General features: G+C 30.3%; 1 long non-coding RNA gene across 1 annotated transcript in view; it reads left to right on the top strand.

Annotated features, from left to right (window-relative positions):
* Positions 1–21,255, top strand: part of LOC107165420 (uncharacterized) — a 229,630-nt gene that overhangs the window by 141,263 nt on the left and 67,112 nt on the right. The window lies entirely within an intron of this gene.

Genomic DNA, 21,255 nt, shown 5'->3' with positions numbered 1-21,255 from the left:
TGTAATGGACTGTGTGCAATTTACAACGCTTAATAATTTTTAGTTCGGGGCGTTACATAAATAAATATTAATATTAAATAATGATACACTCTATATGTTCATCACTTAAGTGCTAATAATTATATATGATGGCATAGGTATATAAGGCTCGTTGACCGTTGTTAAACATAATATATAATATATCATTACGACATTACAAGCTCCGTTACCCCAACATTGCCATGTTTGAAATTTAGATTCAAACTAATTCAGTATTATGTACTTTATGCTGTACAATTTTTTACAACCAAAATTAAATATTTTACACTTCCCCAAACCTGAGAAAACGCGATTTTACCATGGCCATGCTGTGGTAATGTTACCCTAGCACTGCCTCTAACGAATTTTGAACAAATGCAATTTTCAATGATATAGTATTATGTACTTTATTTTATATAATTTTATACAACCAAAATTAAATTTCGCACATCTCCCCAAGCCCAAGGAAATTGCGATTTTATAATGTTCATGCTACGGTAAAGTACCAAGTACCTAAGTATTGCTTTAGCCGCTTTAGGTAAAATAATTATTAACTGCAATAACTAATATTCACATTTAGTTTACAAAATGTGTATAATGGTAATTAATGTTATTAAATATATTTTACACTTTTAGAAAATAAATATTTAAAATTTGTTTTCATTGCTTTTGAATATGGTATTCCTATTTATAAATATAAAAATTGTATTCTTGATATTTTTAGAGTAGATATTATATTATAACATTTTGATTTTTTTTTGGCTTAGTGATACTTTATTCTGGGTTGTCGTAAACTTTCCAATAGTTATTTGTTCTACGAGGAAATTGGCGATTGTTTGATACTTGATAATAATAATAATATGCAACTATTAGTTTTGAAACATCCTTCAACCTTTCCCTAATCAATGATCATTTGATCATGTCTTTGATATTTATAGATAATTAAAAATAGCTTATCATTATTGAAATACAATTACCATATGAAAATCATATACTTGTGTCATTTATTATATAGAACATAATATCAACCGATGTTTATTTTATATTGCCTTATATTGGTTGTATATTGGTTGTATATTATGTATATATTATTAAATTGATTTGGGTTCAAGGTGTTCAGGCTATTCTATTTTTTGTATTCAACCTATGAATTATATTTGAGCATATTTTGCAGAGTTTGGGGTAATATTAAGGTTCATTATAGCATTAGTGACCGAATTTTATGTAATTACACATTAGGTAGGTTCCTAAAACTTATCAATAAAAGCCAAAAATAATTTTGTCATCGGGGTGATTTGTCTGATTTCTTAACATTTCTACATAATATTTTTATCATTAAACATATAATTTGAGGTTATAATATCAGATTTTGATACATTTTATCAACATTTGAACTTTGAGTGCTTATAAAAATAAAATTGTACCTATTACCTGTCCTGTGCATATCTTAAATGTGTTTTAACTGCTATTATGATAACTTATAAGGAACCTCATATTAAATTAATATGAGTATTGTATTATCATTTATCATTTAAATAAAAATATTTTAAAAGTGAAATATTTAAAATGTCAATTAATAACTTACTCTAAATTTGTAAATTTGTTTTGCAAATTACATCATAAATAAGGGGTTCTTATCCAAAGCAATCAATTTTTATAAATATTATTTTTCATTTACAGAAAGACCAATTTTCTATTTCAACATCGCTGAAAGTTTAATATTTATTTGAACTATAATATGGTTCTATAATAGAAAAATTAAAAAATCAACTCATTGTTAGAATTAAATTTAATAATAAGTTGATTTGTATCTACCTTTTTTCAAAGATTTTGATATTTTATCCAGTAAATAGACTGCTTTGGGAAAAAAATCAAATACCCACAAATAATACTTTTAAACTACAACAAAATAAATGAAATCGAAAACCAATTTTGCGTAAAAATTCCCGTTTTTCCCTTAATTTTTCTTTTGTTTTTTCTTGCGCTTTTGATAACAATTGAGAATTTCAAATTTTGAGTTTTGACCTTCCCAACGCATCAACAAGATTTAATTTCCCATCGAATTAGATATTGTTGAAGAAAATCTAAGCAGTTACACTATTTCAAACCATGGTGACAGAAACACACACAAAAAAAAAAAAAAAAACACACACACACATTGTAATATCAATACATTCAACGATCCGCTAAGAATCTAAAATCTAGACCACAATATATAGACATTATTATAGATATTATTCACTTTTTCATTCTACAAATATCTTATAAAGTTTATTATGATATGTTATAGTATAATATTAGTATGCATATTTGAGAAATAACGTAAATGTAATACCTATACATATAGTATACTGCGTATATAGCTAAGAAAATCCCAGAAGAGGGCAATCGCCCCATTATTACCATTCTCCACCTATAGACTTCTCTCGGTGCACACGGTGGTCGCCATACCATGTGGTAATATTTAAATAAAATATACCTATTATAATTAATAATACAATGTTTATAATATAATTATATTAGTTATTCATACTCGTATATAAATCCATTGAATTCGTTGCTTTTTATATTTAATAAACATTCAAAGAATAAATTTAAATTGTTATTAAATAAAACGCTCGTGTTAATAATAATAATTATATGCTTAAGTGTTAACCGGTTAGATTAGGCGAGACAAACCAATGGGTTTATTTTAACATAAGCCACGTTATATACAAACCTAACATCGTCCGTTAAGTCCTTTTATTATACAGTTTAATTTGAGAGAATATCGTTTTTGTAAAAGCACATACACAGTGTGATGCTTATAATCCGAGACCAAATTAAAAAATACACTATTTTCAAAAAATCAAAATGCGATTTTCACTCTTAAACTTTTAATTTTTAATCTTTTAAATTGACATTAAATTCTATTATATGTATATATAACAGATTTAAATATTATAATAAACTAACCATTAATTTTGTTTTCAGACGTTAGTTTTGGTACCTAAGTCATATTATGAATTTTTATATTTTTTCATAGATAATAGGTATCTATGTCAATAAACATAATATTATATAGTTGTTTGAGTTTGAGCTTTGAATTCGAAAATATGAAACGCTAATTTGATTATAATTTAGTGTAACATATAATTTACCTATTAACTGGTAAATTACAATTCATAATATAATCATACTGTACATTGTAATCTGTAGCCTGTAGGTAATAGTACCTACTTGTTTAAGTTTATTATTATTATTATTTTTATAAAAATTACAGTAAAACGCGTCTCAGTCACGGAACACCGGTATCTATATAATAACAACACAATTATTAATTGTGTATGGGTATTTCAACTGGCACGTCGTAAAATGTGTTTTATTAGTTTATTGGGAAAAAATATCAAATCGTCCATAAACTCAATACCTGTATCTATTATCATGATATATATTACGTCTGATACATTATACAGAGTGATTCACCAAACATAATTACCTCCTTTTTTCCTACAATCATGCAATTATTTCATAATATCTGATTTTTGAAATATTTAAATATACTTAAAAACCATATTTTCAAATCCTCGAGATTTTTTGTTTAAGGAGTGTTCTGTGAAAGTGAACACTTCTGTTTTTCAAATTTAACTTCCCCATTCCCTTTCAACGGTAAATTATTCAGTGGATAATTTTTCTGCAAAATCAAACGTATCAGAATTCTTAAGAGTTGTTTTTGATTTATTTAACTATTCTAAGAATAAAAGGTAATGAAAAATAGTTCATATAATGGTGATTAAAAAATTGTAGTCATTAAAAATCATTATATTCATCCATCGACATTAATCATTTTTGAAAACGGCCGAAGAATTATAAATACTCGAACCAATATTAAGTTTTTTTTTATATTTTTTTAAAACCATTTTTAAGGACTATTATCCTTTAGTGTCCTTAGTAGGTACAAGCATTTTAATAACTAAGAAATAGGATACTAATTTTCTACTAGGTATTACATCGAAATTTCAATAAAATTATCCATTAAAAAATTGGGGGAGGGGGGTATTCAGTTGACAAACAGAAGTTTGTATTTCCAATAATAACACTCTTTATGCATTACAAAAAATATCAATAATTTAAAAAAAAGGCCGAAGAGTAAATAAAAACATTTCAAAAATAAAAATTTGGAAAAATTCATTATTGTCAGAGAGGAAGTGATGGAGTGAGCAAATGCGGTAAATCACCTTGAATACAGCAGCAAGTATGACGAATGACGATACCTATACACAATAAGCTCGTATACATCGCGCGTAATATCGTCTAGAGGGTTTTTGTGCACTGACCAGTACGACCTATACGGCTGGTCAACTATACATAGGTACGTCTTGTGTGTCTACAATATTAATAATAACAATAAATAAACCAGTTATTAGGACGTTACGTTTCCGCAATACGCTTTATGTAGGTACACACATCACACTGCACGCTGCACGCGGACGTATAGTATTATAACGATTCTTATCTGTAAAAATTAATGCCGGTCACATGTACGTCATATCATTATATTATTAGGTATATATAAAATATATTTCTCGTATATATAAGTATATAAGTATATTATTATTATTATTACGAACGTTAAAGGGGCGAAAAAAAAATATGAAATAATGAACTACCTATATATTATATGATATGATATAATATAATATACCTATCTATAAGCTCTGCTAGGCCGCGGAGACGGCAGCTGGACGTCTGTCCGACACACTCAACGACGACGACGACGACGCCGCCGACACGTCACTTCGATGGGTTTCAATAACTACATACAGGTATATATAGGTATCTATACGGTAGGTACATATGACGTGGTACCTATTATATACGAGTGTCCCGCTTGTGCGTATTATTATCGTGATGGCGAGCAGCAGGTGATTTTTGACCGATAGCAGTTATGTGTATATATAATATACTTGCCGAGTATATACTTTATTATATACCTATATATACGGACACACAAAAGTGGAACGGAGCGTTGCGATCTCTTAATTGATTCTGAAAAAATAAAATAAAAAAAGGCACTTACACGTAATATTATTATACCTATATCTATGTATGTATAAAGTAGGTATATCCACGATATCGTTATCTGCACCTTTGATCTTTCCGGGGGCATCCGATAAATTGCTTTCGGAATATTTTCATGCTATCCGGTTCCAATTAATAACGATAATAATAACATATAATATTATAATGTTGTGGCCCGTGTGTACACGTAAAACATAAGGTCGTTCTATTCTTTTTCCGGCGTCTTTTTCATTTTTTTTTTTTTTTATACCACTCGAACAATACATAGGTATAGTTCTTTTCCCTCGTCGACGCTTTTTTTAGTAATAATATTTTTAAACGCCGAATAACGGTGATGCACTGCAGTTTAACTGCGCGCGCGGACACCAACTCAACGGCATGTTGGTTTGCTGATGATAATAACCACTGCGCGGTATATAAAATATACTTTTACCACGGTAACAAAATTTTGTTTTTTTTTTTTACGGCGAGTCGGCAAGCCGGGGTTGTCTCGACGTCAATTATTTGGCTGTAGCCCATTTGCGCCCAAGAGCAGCCCATTTGCGCCCCGAGGGTTATGGACATTTGCGCCCAAAATAAAAAACTTAACACCCTGATTTATAGCCCAAATGCGCCCATTTTGCATGCAACGTTGCCGTTGTTGTTTAAAAATATACAATTCTATGTAAAATCAAAATTTAAAAAAAGTAATAATTTTAAAAATAATGTTAAATACTAAACAGTATACATATTATATATACATATATATTATTTATATTGCATTAAATTCAAATAGAAACATTTTTACGTAAAATCAAAATAATTAATAAATACAATTACAATAATATCACATATACATCTAAATTTTAAATATTATTAATAATCCATTAAATTAAATTTATATAGAAACAAAATAAATAATACATATTAATTGCCACTGTTGTCAGTTGTCGTTTAAGATTGTTTAAAAATATTAAATCCTACGTCAAAAATAATCAAAATTTATAATATAGGTACAAAACTTAACTCCAGATTTCAATTTGACAAATTTATCCGAATTTTCTGATTATGTATTTAATAACTATATCATTAAAGGATGTCCATTTCCACCATCAATTTGGGCTGAACCTCCAACAGACGCACCTCGCACCACAAATTGCGCTGAATCATTTCACAAGCACTTTAACTCCCAATTGTATTCACCTCATCCTCCATTGACTAGTGTAATTGAAAATTTAAAACTTATACAAGTAGAATCATATCTAAAAATAAATGAAATCAAGAAGGGTAAAATAAAATCACGACGTAAAGAGGAAAAAGAAAAAATACAACATACTTATGAAGCGTGGAATGAGTACAGAGGAAAACAGTTAAATAAAATAGAATACTTAAAAAAAATTTCTTATGAATTTCGGGGAATCAATTTATAATAACTGTATGATTATTTTAATATTATTATAATTTAATTATATTTTGTGTTATTAACATCCTTATTATTGACTAATGTACCTATATTATAAATTTTGATTATTTTTGACGTAGGATTTAATATTTTTAAACAATCTTAAACGACAACTCACAACAGTGGCAATTAATATGTATTATTTATTTTGTTTCTATATAAATTTAATTTAATGGATTATTAATAATATTTAAAAAGTCAATAATAAGGATGTTAATAACACAAAATATAATTAAATTATAATAATATTAAAATAATCATACAGTTATTATAAATTGATTCCCCGAAATTCATAAGAAATTTTTTTTAAGTATTCTATTTTATTTAACTGTTTTCCTCTGTACTCATTCCACGCTTCATAAGTATGTTGTATTTTTTCTTTTTCCTCTTTACGTCGTGATTTTATTTTACCCTTCTTGATTTCATTTATTTTTAGATATGATTCTACTTGTATAAGTTTTAAATTTTCAATTACACTAGTCAATGGAGGATGAGGTGAATACAATTGGGAGTTAAAGTGCTTGTGAAATGATTCAGCGCAATTTGTGGTGCGAGGTGCGTCTGTTGGAGGTTCAGCCCAAATTGATGGTGGAAATGGACATCCTTTAATGATATAGTTATTAAATACATAATCAGAAAATTCGGATAAATTTGTCAAATTGAAATCTGGAGTTAAGTTTTGTAAATCAAAATAAGCATCTTCCACTTCATTTGACGGTAAAAATGGTTACCCAAAAAATAATGTTAACCATTTAGCGATATCGCATGACTGATTCTTGTACAATTTTTTAAGATCTGACAAAGAATTTATTTTTCGGTACCAAGATTGACCTAAATAAAATCTACAGCCTCTTATTTTGATATTGGTTTCGATTAGCTTGGGAAACGATCAAATATTATTTTAGATTTTATAGTTACACGCCAATATACTCAATAAATGGCAACGTTGCACGATTTTCACCTGATCTGAATCGGGCGCATATGGGCTATGATTTGGGGCGCAAATGGGCTACGATAAATGGGTTCGGGCGCAAATGGGTTGCGCCGAATTATTATGTATTATAATACACATTATTACACGCGAGTTACATATTATATCTTTATATCGTATTGACATCCGGGGGACGCGATCCGCAGGTATGTGCATTTTGTATTTAGTTCCGATTCGGCCAGAAATCATTTGTTTTTCGTAACGGATTTACCACAGGCGTGCTTATGTCATTATTCTGTTTATCTCTCTGTAGTCTGTGGCGAAGGTCCGAGAAGAAGAATATTCAATATTATATTGCGTACAACTGTACAAGTGCGTTTAAACGAAATTTATGTTTTATTTTTTTGTATTTCGAAAAGAGCGAAGTAGGTACCTATTAATAATAATATTCTACTTGTGTACCTTAACGGTTACAACGGCGTCGTCGAGACGGTTAGGACGAAGTGTTTTGTTATTAAACGTTTTCTAATAGTTTTTGTTTTGGAGTCAAATTTTCTGCATAACTGAGCGGTTTCTGATTAATAATGTGCATAATATAATATTTATACTTATTAGAAATTACATAGCTACTATTATACTACTAATAATAAGTGAAACTGTTATTTATTATTTATTTTTTTTTCTCTTTTTCTTTTTTTCAGTTTTTTGTCATAACTATCAAATATAATGTATATGAATACATTTGACTTACATTTTGTTGCGGATGATATTATCACATCGTGTAAATTTGGTAACATGTCGATTCACTGAAATATTAAAAATAACAGAGTTAAATGATTTCTTCTGATAACGTATGGGTAATGTTTCAATTGTGTATAATAATTTATTATCTTTTCTTAACATTGAAATATTGTATAATAGTTATTATGGTTTTTCAGGAATATTATATAATAACTATATTAGCCGATTCTTTGACCGAGTAACAAATATTTATCATTTATAGTTTCTTACATTTTCGTGATAATATATTAAAAACATGACATTTTTTTATTTTACTATACGGATACACACCGAATATCTCATTTCAACTTAAAAACTGTGGATAAAATGATATTTTAATATAAATAAAACATCTGGCGTCTATATACCATGTTTTCTTAAATTATATACATTTTAACTGCAGTATTATATATTGTTTAATTTATTATAACATACAATTTTGTAGCTAGAAAGAAAAAAAAAATTATACATTTTTAACAGAATAATTTTATTTTTATTTAATCTTAATTTTACAATAATTGAAAGTTATTATTCAATGTACGACATCGATTGGATTTTATTTTTAAATCATTTAAGATATCGTATTAGATTTGTTAAAAACGAAAACAAAAAAATAATCGATAAATAATATGTTAAACAATTCAACGTTACACGCGATCGTTATTTTTTTTTTAAATTATATTTATTATTTATTGACTTACGAACTATGTAGGTATATAGCCATGCAATTAGGTCAATCGAGTCTATTGGTTAATTTTTTTTGTTGATAATTTAATATAAAATTCAATTTTTGCATGTATCTACTCATTAGTGTTACTATAGGTACTTTATTCGGTAAAAAAAATACAACTATAATACTTTTATGTACAGGGTGATTTTTTGAGCATGCTCACTCCCCATTTTTTCCTTTAATAGTAGGTATAGGTACTTATTCAAATTCTGATTTTAAAAATTGTTAAGAATACTTAAAGACTATGTTTTCAAATGTATGATATTTTTTGTACTACTTAAGGAGTATCCTAAGGCGATATCAACTTCTATTTTTAAAACAATGATCCTTCTTTTTTACTGAAAATTATTTAATGGATAATTGATGTATTTAAAACAAAATCCTATAAGTAGTTTGTTAGTTAGTAAAATGTTTATTAATATATAGTTATATATACGTTAGGTAAAAATGGTTTTATAAAAATAAAAACTATATGTAATGTTAGATGTAGTATTTATCATACTTGGATCTTTTTTACGAATTATTTATATTGATAAATCAATAGTAATTAATAAGTTTTTCAAATCACCTAAGCCATTACCATAGACATATTATCATTAAAATAAAAAATTACATTATTCAAAAACTGCTAGCTTGAATATTGATTAAGTTACGTCAAAATTCTCTCTAAAAAAAAATATCTGTTTATTAATAAAAATAAAAACAGGAAGTTCCTAGTTGAAAAACTGAAGTTTGTACTGTCACTGCAGGGTTATCATTAAATTGTACAAACAATGTCAATGATTCGAAAAATGGTCTTACAGTGAATTTAAAAATATCCTAAAAATCTGAATTTTAGTACATGCTCAATGAGCATTCTTAGAAAATCACCCTGTATATGCACTATAACCTATATGATGTAAGTGCGTATATATTGTACATGTACATTGTACACGATAAATCGTTACTAAAATGTAAAATAATGCATCTGCAGCAGCACTCTGAGTGATCAGTGCATTTAACTGTTTTATCGTCTGTCAACATCATACGCACCAACAACCGATAGTCAATAAAATATTGTTTGTATTTTATGACTTCTATTTATTTAGAAGGATATATATGTTTGCGTGTGCGTGTGTGTGTGTGTGTTTGTAATATAATATATATAAATTGTAGAATAAAACGAAAACCACCACGCAATGACTTGCAAATTACTAATGTTATTAGCTAATGGATTGCTTAGGAGTCCATTAACTTAACTTCTACTCCGACCAGTCGGTTAATTCTCTCGCGGTGTGTACAGAGTTTCAGCAATCATTACAGACATTTAAGAGATTGACTTTATCGCGGAAGAAAATAATACTCGTCTGATTCTTTTTTTTTTTTTTAAACCAATATTGTGATAGCGCGTTTTAAGCTGATGAAACGGCGGTTGCCTTTTCGAATTGAACATTATATATACAATCCAATATACTTTTATAGAATCTGTGCACAATAATAATATAACAATAAGTTTTTATTGAGAATTATTAGAGCTACTCACATGGTACGAGACAACAGTTCAACATACGCCCACTAAAGGGCCTAAACTCCTTTAAGTCTCAACAATTTTTGTATGATTCACTTGGACCTGAACCTGAATAATATCGTAAATAAACTATATAATTTTACTTTTACTTTACTATAGAGAAACATAAAATCCTATATGGTTCAATAATTGCATGTAAACAACTCAATTGTAATTGAAAAATAAAATAATTACATCGATATTGTTTTATTGTACTCGTTATAAAATAAATAAAAATGTTTCAGGTGCATGCTTTTACAATAACGTGAATCTTACAACTTTTTACCGAAAAAATGTGGTTTCAACTGTATTCAGTTACGAGTACATACAGGTATATATTATAAGTGAATCCATGTGTATTGTTTTCTTTTTTTTGTTTCGTGCATTCCATTTAGTGCTACCTATTTTTTTTTCAAGAACTATTCTTCTTGGACTTCCGGTAAAATATTTATGTTTCCGTCTGTTATATGATATAGGTATTCCGGCCATTAAGATGACGCTACACAATCATTATTGTTGTCTCCGTCTTACAAGTGCATAACATGGCAAATCTTCTATCAGCAGATCACGTTTAGCTCCGTTAGTTTAAAAATTAGAGTGAACCAGCCTAATGTGAAACTCGATGTCAAGAACATTATCTGTGTTTGTACGTGGTTTTTTTTTTACAAAAGCGTTCAATTTTGCATCCAATTACCTAGGCGTACCTGTATAAAAAGCGTAAATTAAAAACGTTCGTATAACTCTCTTAAAACTAAATAATAGTCATCGTAAAAAACCCACACACAAACATAGATGCCATGTTCTTACCTTCGATTTACATAACACGGGTGAATTTACTCTGATTTTTAAGCTAACGGAATCAGATGTGATCTGTTAACCGTAAATTTATTAGGTGTGTTACGCACTTGTAAGGCGGATGGAGACAACAAAATATATATTATGTGTGCAGCGTCCTCTCAAGTATTATTATTGTGTTATCCGTCCGGAAACCGTATACGGGGCCCTCTGATCCAAGGTCGGTACCGCTGCAGTCGTCAGTGTATAATATATGATAATCATTTTTTAAACATTTCCCGCGGTCATAAAGTATACGATGAGAGACGATGCGTAATTCTTGTCGTTTTTAAGCCACGAACACGGTTACGGGTTTCGGCCATCGCTGCACGAACGACCGCACACTAATTATTGCAGTATAATATAGGTACGTTAAAATTGTTCCAAAGCCGCAGCTGAAAAAATATGGTAGACAGCTCTCATCGGATATGACATATTACGAGTAATTACATAATAAAAATAAGTATTAACATCCAACCGATAACACGGAATTATATATTTATTATGATAACATCTTGACATTATTCTGACGATTCACGCGGAGACGATCGTCGAAAACGCGTCGTCTGAAAAAAACAGCGAAACAAATTAATTTTTAAAATTTAAAAACTATGACTCTGCAACAGGTACAATATACATATAATATTATGGTCTTCTAATTGATAAAATACAATCATCAGGTGGTACAGAGTTACTACAGAGTATATAATAGTGTATACCTTAAGTGTAATATTATAGTGTATCGTCGTGTACTTATAATGTAGGTGAAACTTACACTAGCTGGCCAATCCTGTCTGATGTGGCATGATGTCGACAGGGGCGTCTACCTGTTGGCAACTACGCAATAATATAATATACCGCCGACATGTAGTGGCTTAATTAGGTTAGAGGTGCCTGGTGGTGGAGGAGGGGGTTAGAATTTATTTTGCACACAAAACAGTGAATTTTCAAGTACAGCAATGAGCGATACCCGTGAATATTAAAAGGCTCGGGGGGGGGGGGGATCTATCATCCTTAATTATGCCCCCGCTGCGTCTATAGAGACAGAAATCTATGACGGTACTTTATTGGAATAATTCAATCGTCGAAAGTTTGTTTTTCGGGCGCGTGGAGGACAGTTTTGATATGATAAATATTTTGAAAAATTGTCGCAGACACTAAAGGCGTGGTTGTCCCTACGACGATTTAAACTATCAGCTCATCTGACTTACTTATTATTGTAAATTTTTAAATAAAATTTATTTTGCATAATTTAATATTACCTATAATTTTTATAAAACGTGAAACACAATATTTGCGGTGTAAAATTTGTTATTGTACTCTGTTAATTTCAAAAACTATTAAAATCTATTACCACGATGTCTTGTGATGTAAAAATGTTAAAAAATTTCAAATTTATATTACAGTGTGCAGACGCGACGACAATGGTGCTGTATAATATAACACTATATAACTACAGGCATCATAACATATAGACACACGAACGGATATGATATAGTATAATAATTAATTCGATTCCTCCGAGGCGATGGTCGGAAGTTTCTCCCGTCGACCATAAGCGGCACGTCGCACTGCGTACATAGGTATGCACATTGCGATATACACGGTTTCACCTTAATATCATCACGCCATATACGACATACATACCCGATTTCGCAGCGGGTGCGCAGACACCGCCCGAGTCGATAAGTTTGTGTGCTATATATTCGCTTTTCCGATGAACTCCGCGTTGTAGGTTAATTCCGCGTGTGGGAAAACTCGCCGACGCCGTGCAGCAGTATAGTACATATTATAGTATTTATATAATTTCTGCCTGCAGCCAAACTCGTGATGATATACCACGTATATGGTATATGGTACCTATATATATATATATATATATATATATATATGATGAACCTTGTGTCGGCGAAGGGTAGTAGGTATTTAGCAAATCACTGCGCAGACGATGCGCGAGAGATTCTGCGGTGATGTATATATTTATAAAATGCTGCTGCTGCACGTCGCGCCGTGTGTATGCGCGTATAATAATATATGTATATATATATGTATTAATAGCGAACGGTTCTATGGCGGTGGAGGTAAACCGAGGGATGAATTGTGTGCGGTTGTGTGGGCTGGGTGAGTCGAGGGACGTGTGTACTGTGTATACATAGTGCAGCGCCGCCGCCGCTGTATTGAAGTTCATCAAACCGCAAAATACCGCGCCGCCTCGCACGCACCACCGTCAATTCCCGTGTGTGTTTGGCATCGCTGATTTGCATTCGCCCGACGAAATTATATACACCTAGAAAGGGTCGTCGCCGCCGTCTATGAATACCGTGCACGCACACACACACACACACACACACACACAAACACACGCACACGCAGTACAATAACGGTGGCGGCGGTTAATTGCAGACGCGGAAGCGTTCATGAAGAAACATTGCCGCGGACGTGTAATTAACGCGGACAAAAAGACGCGTCGACGCTTTCTATATGTCACTCGTGCGGTGTCGCGGCAGTCCCGCACCCCCCCCCCCCCCCACCACAATCACATACGAGCGCCACCCCACTCCACCGGTTCGTAGTGGCTGCGGGTTCCGTCGCATGATCCCTCTTATATGTATATGTATACGTATATGATGTGTATGATATACAATATATGACATGTTATCAGGGTGTCTTAGAAAGATCCGACAAAAAAAAAAAATTATGCTAATTAAACGTATCATAAAAAATTGTTAATATTACGTGAGATAAGTAATTAATTTTAAGAAATATCCTCGTAGGTACTAGCAAATTTTTAAAAATCATATTTTTAAAAAAGTTATTAAGTTCCAAATTATAATTTGACGAAGAAAATATTGAATTTTAAAATATTCTCAAAAATAAACTACTTGACTTAGATAAATCTTTTTACCACCAAAATTGGTCTTATAATCAGATTCACAAATCGACTATTTCGAAAATATCAAAAACATTTTTTATCAATTTTAGATTCTGAGCGGAGCGATGAATGTATTGATTTTACCATGATGTGTGTTTTTTTTTTTTTTTGTGTCTGTCATCACGTTTTGAGGCAGTAAAAATGCTTCGATTTTTGACTTCAGTACCTCGTTCGATCAGAAAGTGAATCTAGTTAGTACTTTGGGGGGTCAAAAGTAAAAAATTCTTAATACTTTTCTAAATAATTGAGAAAAACAAACTAAAAATTAAGGGAAATTTTACGCACACTCATTTTTCGACAAAATCGATTTTGGTTTTTGATGTAACTTTAAAACAAATGACCATAGATACATGAAATTTTCACCTAATGTTTATATAAGTATATTCTATCCACCATGCAATTTTCAAAAAATTTAGACTTAAGTTGAACTATTCATAGGCATTTCAAATTTTCGATCATTGTTAGTTTTTTTTAAAATTAATATCGATAAAAATTTATTTGTTAGGCAGAAAAGCTTGAAAATTTAATACAAGGCTCTTAGCATATTGTTACAATAGCAGTTGAAAAATAAAAGAAATTCATCGTAACAATTTTTTTTTATAAGCATTCAAAGTTTGAATTTTGACAAAATACGTAAAAATCACGAAAATTCACAAATTATTTTAAGCTAGAAATTCATAAAAAATTTTCTTTTTAAATCTAAGATTTAAAAATTTAATACAAGATTCCTTACAAGTTTTTCAATCTTTATCACAAATAAAAATTCTACCGGAAATTCAAATTAAATTTTTATGAGCATTTGAAATTTAAATTTTTACAACATTGGATTTTCACTTTTAGCGATTTCCTTATTTTGGTGTAACTCTAAAACAAATTACCGCAGATACTTGAAATTTTGACTGAATGTTTATATAGGCGTTTTATATATTTGATAAAATTTTCAAAATATTTACTTGTTTTGAGCTGTTTACTGACATTTTAATTTTTCAACTTTTTTAGTTTTTTTTTCTATAAATATCGATAAAAATGTATTTGTTCGGTAGAAAAGCTGGAAAATTTAATACAAGGCTTCTAACACATTGTAACAATAGAAGTTAAAAAATATTAAAAATTCGTAGGCACGATTTTTTTTTATAAGCATTTAAAGTTCAAATTTTGACTTAATACGTAAAAATTACGGCAATTTTCAAATTATCTTAGATAGAAATTCATAAAAGTTTTCCTTTTTAATTCTAAGATTTGAAAATTTAATAAAAGGCTCCTAACATATTTTTACAATAGCAGTTGCAAAATAAAAGGAATACATAGTCACAATTTTTTTTTTAAGCATTCAAAGTTTGAGTTTTGACAACATATTATGTAAAAATCACGAAAATACAGAAATTATTTTAAGCTAGAAATTCATAAAAAATTTTCTTTTTAAATCTAAAATTTGAAAATTTTTAATAATCTATAATATATCCTAGACAGATAAACCGTCTTCGCTCAGAATCGTTTTTTGTATACAATGATATAATATCATTGGATTCAAATTTAATTCCATCCATTACAGTAACCCACTTGTAACCTACTGTACAGCAGAGCGACATACACGACTTACCCGCTTTTTTTATTTTCAGAATGAAAAAAAAAATTATACTACAAATGTATTGCAGGTGTCTATGAATTAAATAGAAAAAAATGTTTTGTTTAATATTGAACAAAATAAAAGTTATTCTATATGTCAGATCATCGCGAGACATCATCCTGTACCTACCTATATGCACTCAAAGGCTCAAAGACGACTATAGGTATATTATATTATATTATGTTAATATGTTGTTAAATTATTAAAAAATTATAAACGTAAACTCAATAATAATAATACATAAGTATATTATGATATATCATATTAGTACATTTTATACATAGATGATCGATTTTGTAGGTGGTTATATTTGTTGGTTGATAACTTTTCTGTGGTTAGGTTTAATAAACGAATTGTTTTATAAAAATGAACTAAACCACCATGGCCGTAACGGGGGGGGGTCCAGACCCCCACCCACCGAAATAAGTAGAAACATTTTAGCAGTGAATATAATTAGTTATAACTATAAATTGTATAAATTGTATCAAAGAATACATAATTGTAAAAATGAAAAGTGTTTAGTATCTATATTTTAAAAAATGTTGGACCCCCCCGCCGAAATTTTTTTCTAGTTACGGCCTTGTAAACCACCAACGGCTGACTAAACAATACAGAAAAATAATACGTCGTATACAATTACAGTTTACGATTAAATTCGAAATTGTAAGTTTTTATAGGTATAAAATTCTGCAAAAAGTAAAGTGTGCATATGTCGCATCCACTTAGTGTAATCATATTTTTTCATAAAATTGATATCCATTTCATGAACTACGATCATATCGTGAAAGTCAAATTTTAGTTCATGAAATGAATGATTGTACCTATTTAATATATTTTTTGTTTAAAATCATTGCAATATCATTGTTTTTAGGTCAGCCAAACCAGGATTCCTGATTTACAAATTGGTGATTGCGTCTTAATAACAGTACCTAAAGTAGATCGAGGACCTTCAGATCCCGCCAATGTAATTGCAGTTATTGTTAATCAGCACAAACCTAAAATTCACCTACTCAGAACTCAATATGGTTTAGTAAAAGGGTGGTACAATTCAGCAAGTTTGAAACCCGCGAAATTAATTTTTTTTTAAATTATTGAAGTTAATAATGATAAAGAACTCACATTACGTGAAACAGTTTCTCATATTTCTGGGGGACAAGGTTTTTTAAGTTGTACCTACCTACTTGTAAAGTTGTAAACGCCAATGTGAATTTATATTTATATAATTTATAATTTATTTTTATTATATTTATGAATAATTATAATAATGTAATAGATTAAAAAGCAAACTTAATTTAAACTGATTTTATTTTTTCATAACAAATCATAGTTTATTAATATAATATTTTAGTATTTAAAGATTTCGATTTCAAGAAAAGTTATAATATAAAGGTAATTATATTATATATATAGTTGCTATATTATAATACTCTGATTGTATTTTTTCATAAAAAATAAGAGTTTAATATAATATGTAGTATTTAAAAATTTCAATTTCACGAAAAGTTACCTATTGATGTAATTAATTTAAAATATTACACAAAGTGCAAAAAAAGAGTTTTCATTTCATGAAATGGATAAAATATAATATGTCCATTTCATGAACTAAAATTTGACTTACACGATATGATCGTAGTTCGAAAAACACGATTACACTAAGTGGATGTGACACATATACCTATGTTGCGTTGGAACGACAACACCAACACAAGCGGTTAGGTAGGGCATTTTCTTAAATTGTTGAACCTACTATATAGTGCGTATAGGTAACGATTTTAACTCTTACAAATTTTAATGTTGACAATAAAAATATCATGAATTTTCAATTACAAATTAATTTGCAATTTCTCACGGTTTTAATGAAATTTTGCAAAAATATGGACTTGAACGATATTATTAGAAATGCTCAAAAATTGTATCATGCATAAATAAAAAAATCAAATATTTATGAATAGCACAAAATTAGCAAAAATCATTTCAATAGTTGAAAATTATACCAACGTATAATTATCAGTCTGGAAAATACTATAGAATTAATACTCGGTAAAAAATTCACGTCGTTATAGTTATCATTTATTTGTGAATTGTTGCAAAAAAACAAAATCAATTTTGTCGAAAACGGCATGTTTTTGTTTGTCCATAGTCTATCCTAATTTTATTTTTTTCGTTTTTCTCGTTGATTCGAATAAAAGTATTGGACATCGTTTCTGGAGATGGTTATATCGTTTTTAATTAACTTATTCACTATTATATGAACAAACCATTTACTGTATATTATATAAAATTATGTACATGGTAGGCTGGGATAAAACTGTGTGTATATAAAAATGGCATTTTATATGAACATATTATGAGGATGGATAGTTCAGTTCCTATTTTGAACTTTTAACAATAATTTTGAAAAACACACGTGTACCTCTCCGGGTAAATCTTTTAATATTTTTTGTTTTGGAGTTACCGCGAAATGTTCAAATTATAAAAGTTCGTGCTATCGATTGTCAACTGTAGTATACCTACTATATTGTATCAATTTTCAGTGGGTGATATAATATATTCAATAATGCTCTGTTAACAATAAGCGTATTGATGTATTCTTCGATTTTCGAGTGATGAGAGGAAACTACAATTATTATGGTTTTTGGTTTTATATTGTTTTATTCGCGGAACATACTTTTCGAAACAGTCAAAAAGTTTCCTGTTCCACTTCTAATCTATACACGCATTGGGAGTTATAGAATAATCGTGTTCGAGTGAAGTAGCTTCTTGTGGAAAATTTGCCAAAAACTAATCAAGCACTTTTATCAAATTCGATAAGTTTTTTTTTTATGCGCGTAAACCGTCCGGATTAATATTTTTCGAACGAAATTATTTATCACTGTTTTCGAATCTAAAGTCATCCGACCCTCGGTAAACGCATTAATCGCATTTCTTATATTAACCTCGTCATAAATATTACTGTATAATATGTATAGCACAGTTGTGTTTTTTTTTTAAATTTCCATTTAATTTTATTACATTTTAAAAATATGTGTAGTGCATATTTTAAACAATAGGTGCGTCAATTTTTGTAACGCAATACGCTTAGAATAACAGTTCAGAGTTGTCGAGCACACACAATCGATACGTCCTATATCTATTATGGTCCTATTTTCTGAATATAATATTAACTGAATAAATTGCCACAACACGACCTTTCCGACAGGCGACGGTGCGATGATATTTTATATCATTATACAATATCGTTATTATTGCATTTTAAGTAGGTACCTATACACATATTTTAATAATTTTTTTTTATATAGTTTAGATTTGTATTTAAATAATAATATGATAGCAGTGACGTATTATTCGTAACACGAATCAATCGTATCGGAATACTTCGTATTACGGTTTTGAATGCGTCGTAGATCTAACTGCAAATGAATGAAAATTCTTGGAAATCAAACAGAGCGGCGGCGGCGCCGGGCGACGATAACTTATCGGCTCGTTGTATCCGAAGAGAAAGAGATGCGATCTGAAATCACGGTAACCACATAATATAAAAAGAGGTAACCTCGCACCGTCTGGGGTCCTGCCGCGCGTTTTAACCGACATAATATTTATAACTTTTTACACCCATTGTAAACAGACAGACACACACTCACACGACATTGGTGTATATACAATCACTGAAACACAATACGAATCGGTTGCGTTTGTTTTCGAACACACATGTAGGTATTGTTATGCGTGTATGTATTGTATACATCTATATATATAATAAACCTGTGTAACTGTGTTATGTTTACGCGACTTTGTGTGTGTGTGTACAAAAGGACCACGAAAAATTTGAATACGACCGCAACCAAAGGTCAGAACACACACAGCATTTTATAAATGCACACGACGAAAACAACAATGCTCGAATAAAAAAAAGAAACCAAACGTGTCGCAGCTTATATTATTCAAATGAAAACCCTTGTCATCCGTTCGTGTTGAGCAACGTATATTCTACACACCAGTGTGTGTGTGTGTGTGTGTGTATGTGAGTATTATTGGTGGGCGGTAGCCAGCGCGGTTGTAGTAACAATAATGAAAAAAAGAAAAGCCACCCGAACCGGTGACGGCGGCCCATTATTATTATTATCATCGTATAGGTAGCAGGCCTAAGGTGAGTATTATAATGCGTACCTACCTACATTATATGAGTATTCCTTATCACGCGTCGGATATCTCCGACACGACAAATTGCGCATACAATAATAACGCGCGCATTGACTATTATAAGTATAAGCAGCGTTAGAAGAAACGACAATAATAAACACCAATGGTCTTTTGTCTGTATATAGGTACATAATATTATTGTATAATAATATATTATTGGTATCCTGGTGTTAATCTTTCGTTCACCACCGCCTCGGAGATACCGTCTCTTCCGCGGAGAGTGTCGGAGGTGGTGAGCACCACGGAATACCGTTGATGGGGGGGGGGGGATTCGGGTGAAGAAAAAGGGGTCAGTCAGACGACCCCAGACGGAAATAGTGTACTACAGGTGTATACGTATGCTACTTGCAGTGTATGTATATCAGTATAGGTACTGCAGTGTGTGTGGCATACACCACTCACGCGCCATGACGTCTCATAATGGTTTGATGTGCATTTCGACTATACAATATACGAATAGGCGTATATTGGAGAGGGCTGCAGGAATAGAGGGGCTTAGCTCTTTAAAAACTCTTAAAGCCTCCACAAATTATTTCATTACCTAACTAAGTATAATAAAGTATATCAAGTATATGTATACGTGTTAATAATTGATACCTCTATTGCCTTCTTCCAGATTTTTCACCAAATTTATGTGTATGACAATAATAAGACGTGTATCTATAAGCAGAACCTACACTGACCCACCGCCCTAAATGCTTCTCAAAGACCATGTCTATTTCGCCACTGGATACCTGTATATAATATACTAGTATATACATACGCATTTCATTTAGGAATTTGGGACGTAACATATATACAGTTGGCTATGTAAACCAAATTAGTAATTTAATTTTGAGTGACATTAATTGCCCCAAACTTCAAACTGCAACGTTTTTTGTTGAATTAAAGTGTTATAGGCTCATCAGTTAAGTCTTCGGAAACCGGAAAAATAGTACACATCTGGTAAACACAAGTATTATATACCTCGCAGAACCGCCTAAAATCCATTTCATTCCGTCTTATTGCGTCTCGAGTACCTAGTTGATCAAATTTGATATTACGAGTACATATAAACACACACACATATATATATATATGCACTATATACTTTAATACTTATATACACGCATTTTTTCTAGTAAATTTATGCGCATTCGCGATCGACCGCGAGTT

Source organism: Diuraphis noxia, unplaced genomic scaffold (assembly GCF_037042655.1).
Source record: "Diuraphis noxia isolate RWA-SAM2 unplaced genomic scaffold, SU_Dnox_SAM2 contig0005, whole genome shotgun sequence".
Lineage (NCBI taxonomy): Eukaryota > Metazoa > Arthropoda > Insecta > Hemiptera > Aphididae > Diuraphis > Diuraphis noxia.
Note: the sequence above shows the minus strand (reverse complement) of the source record. Positions and strands in the feature narration are given on the sequence as shown.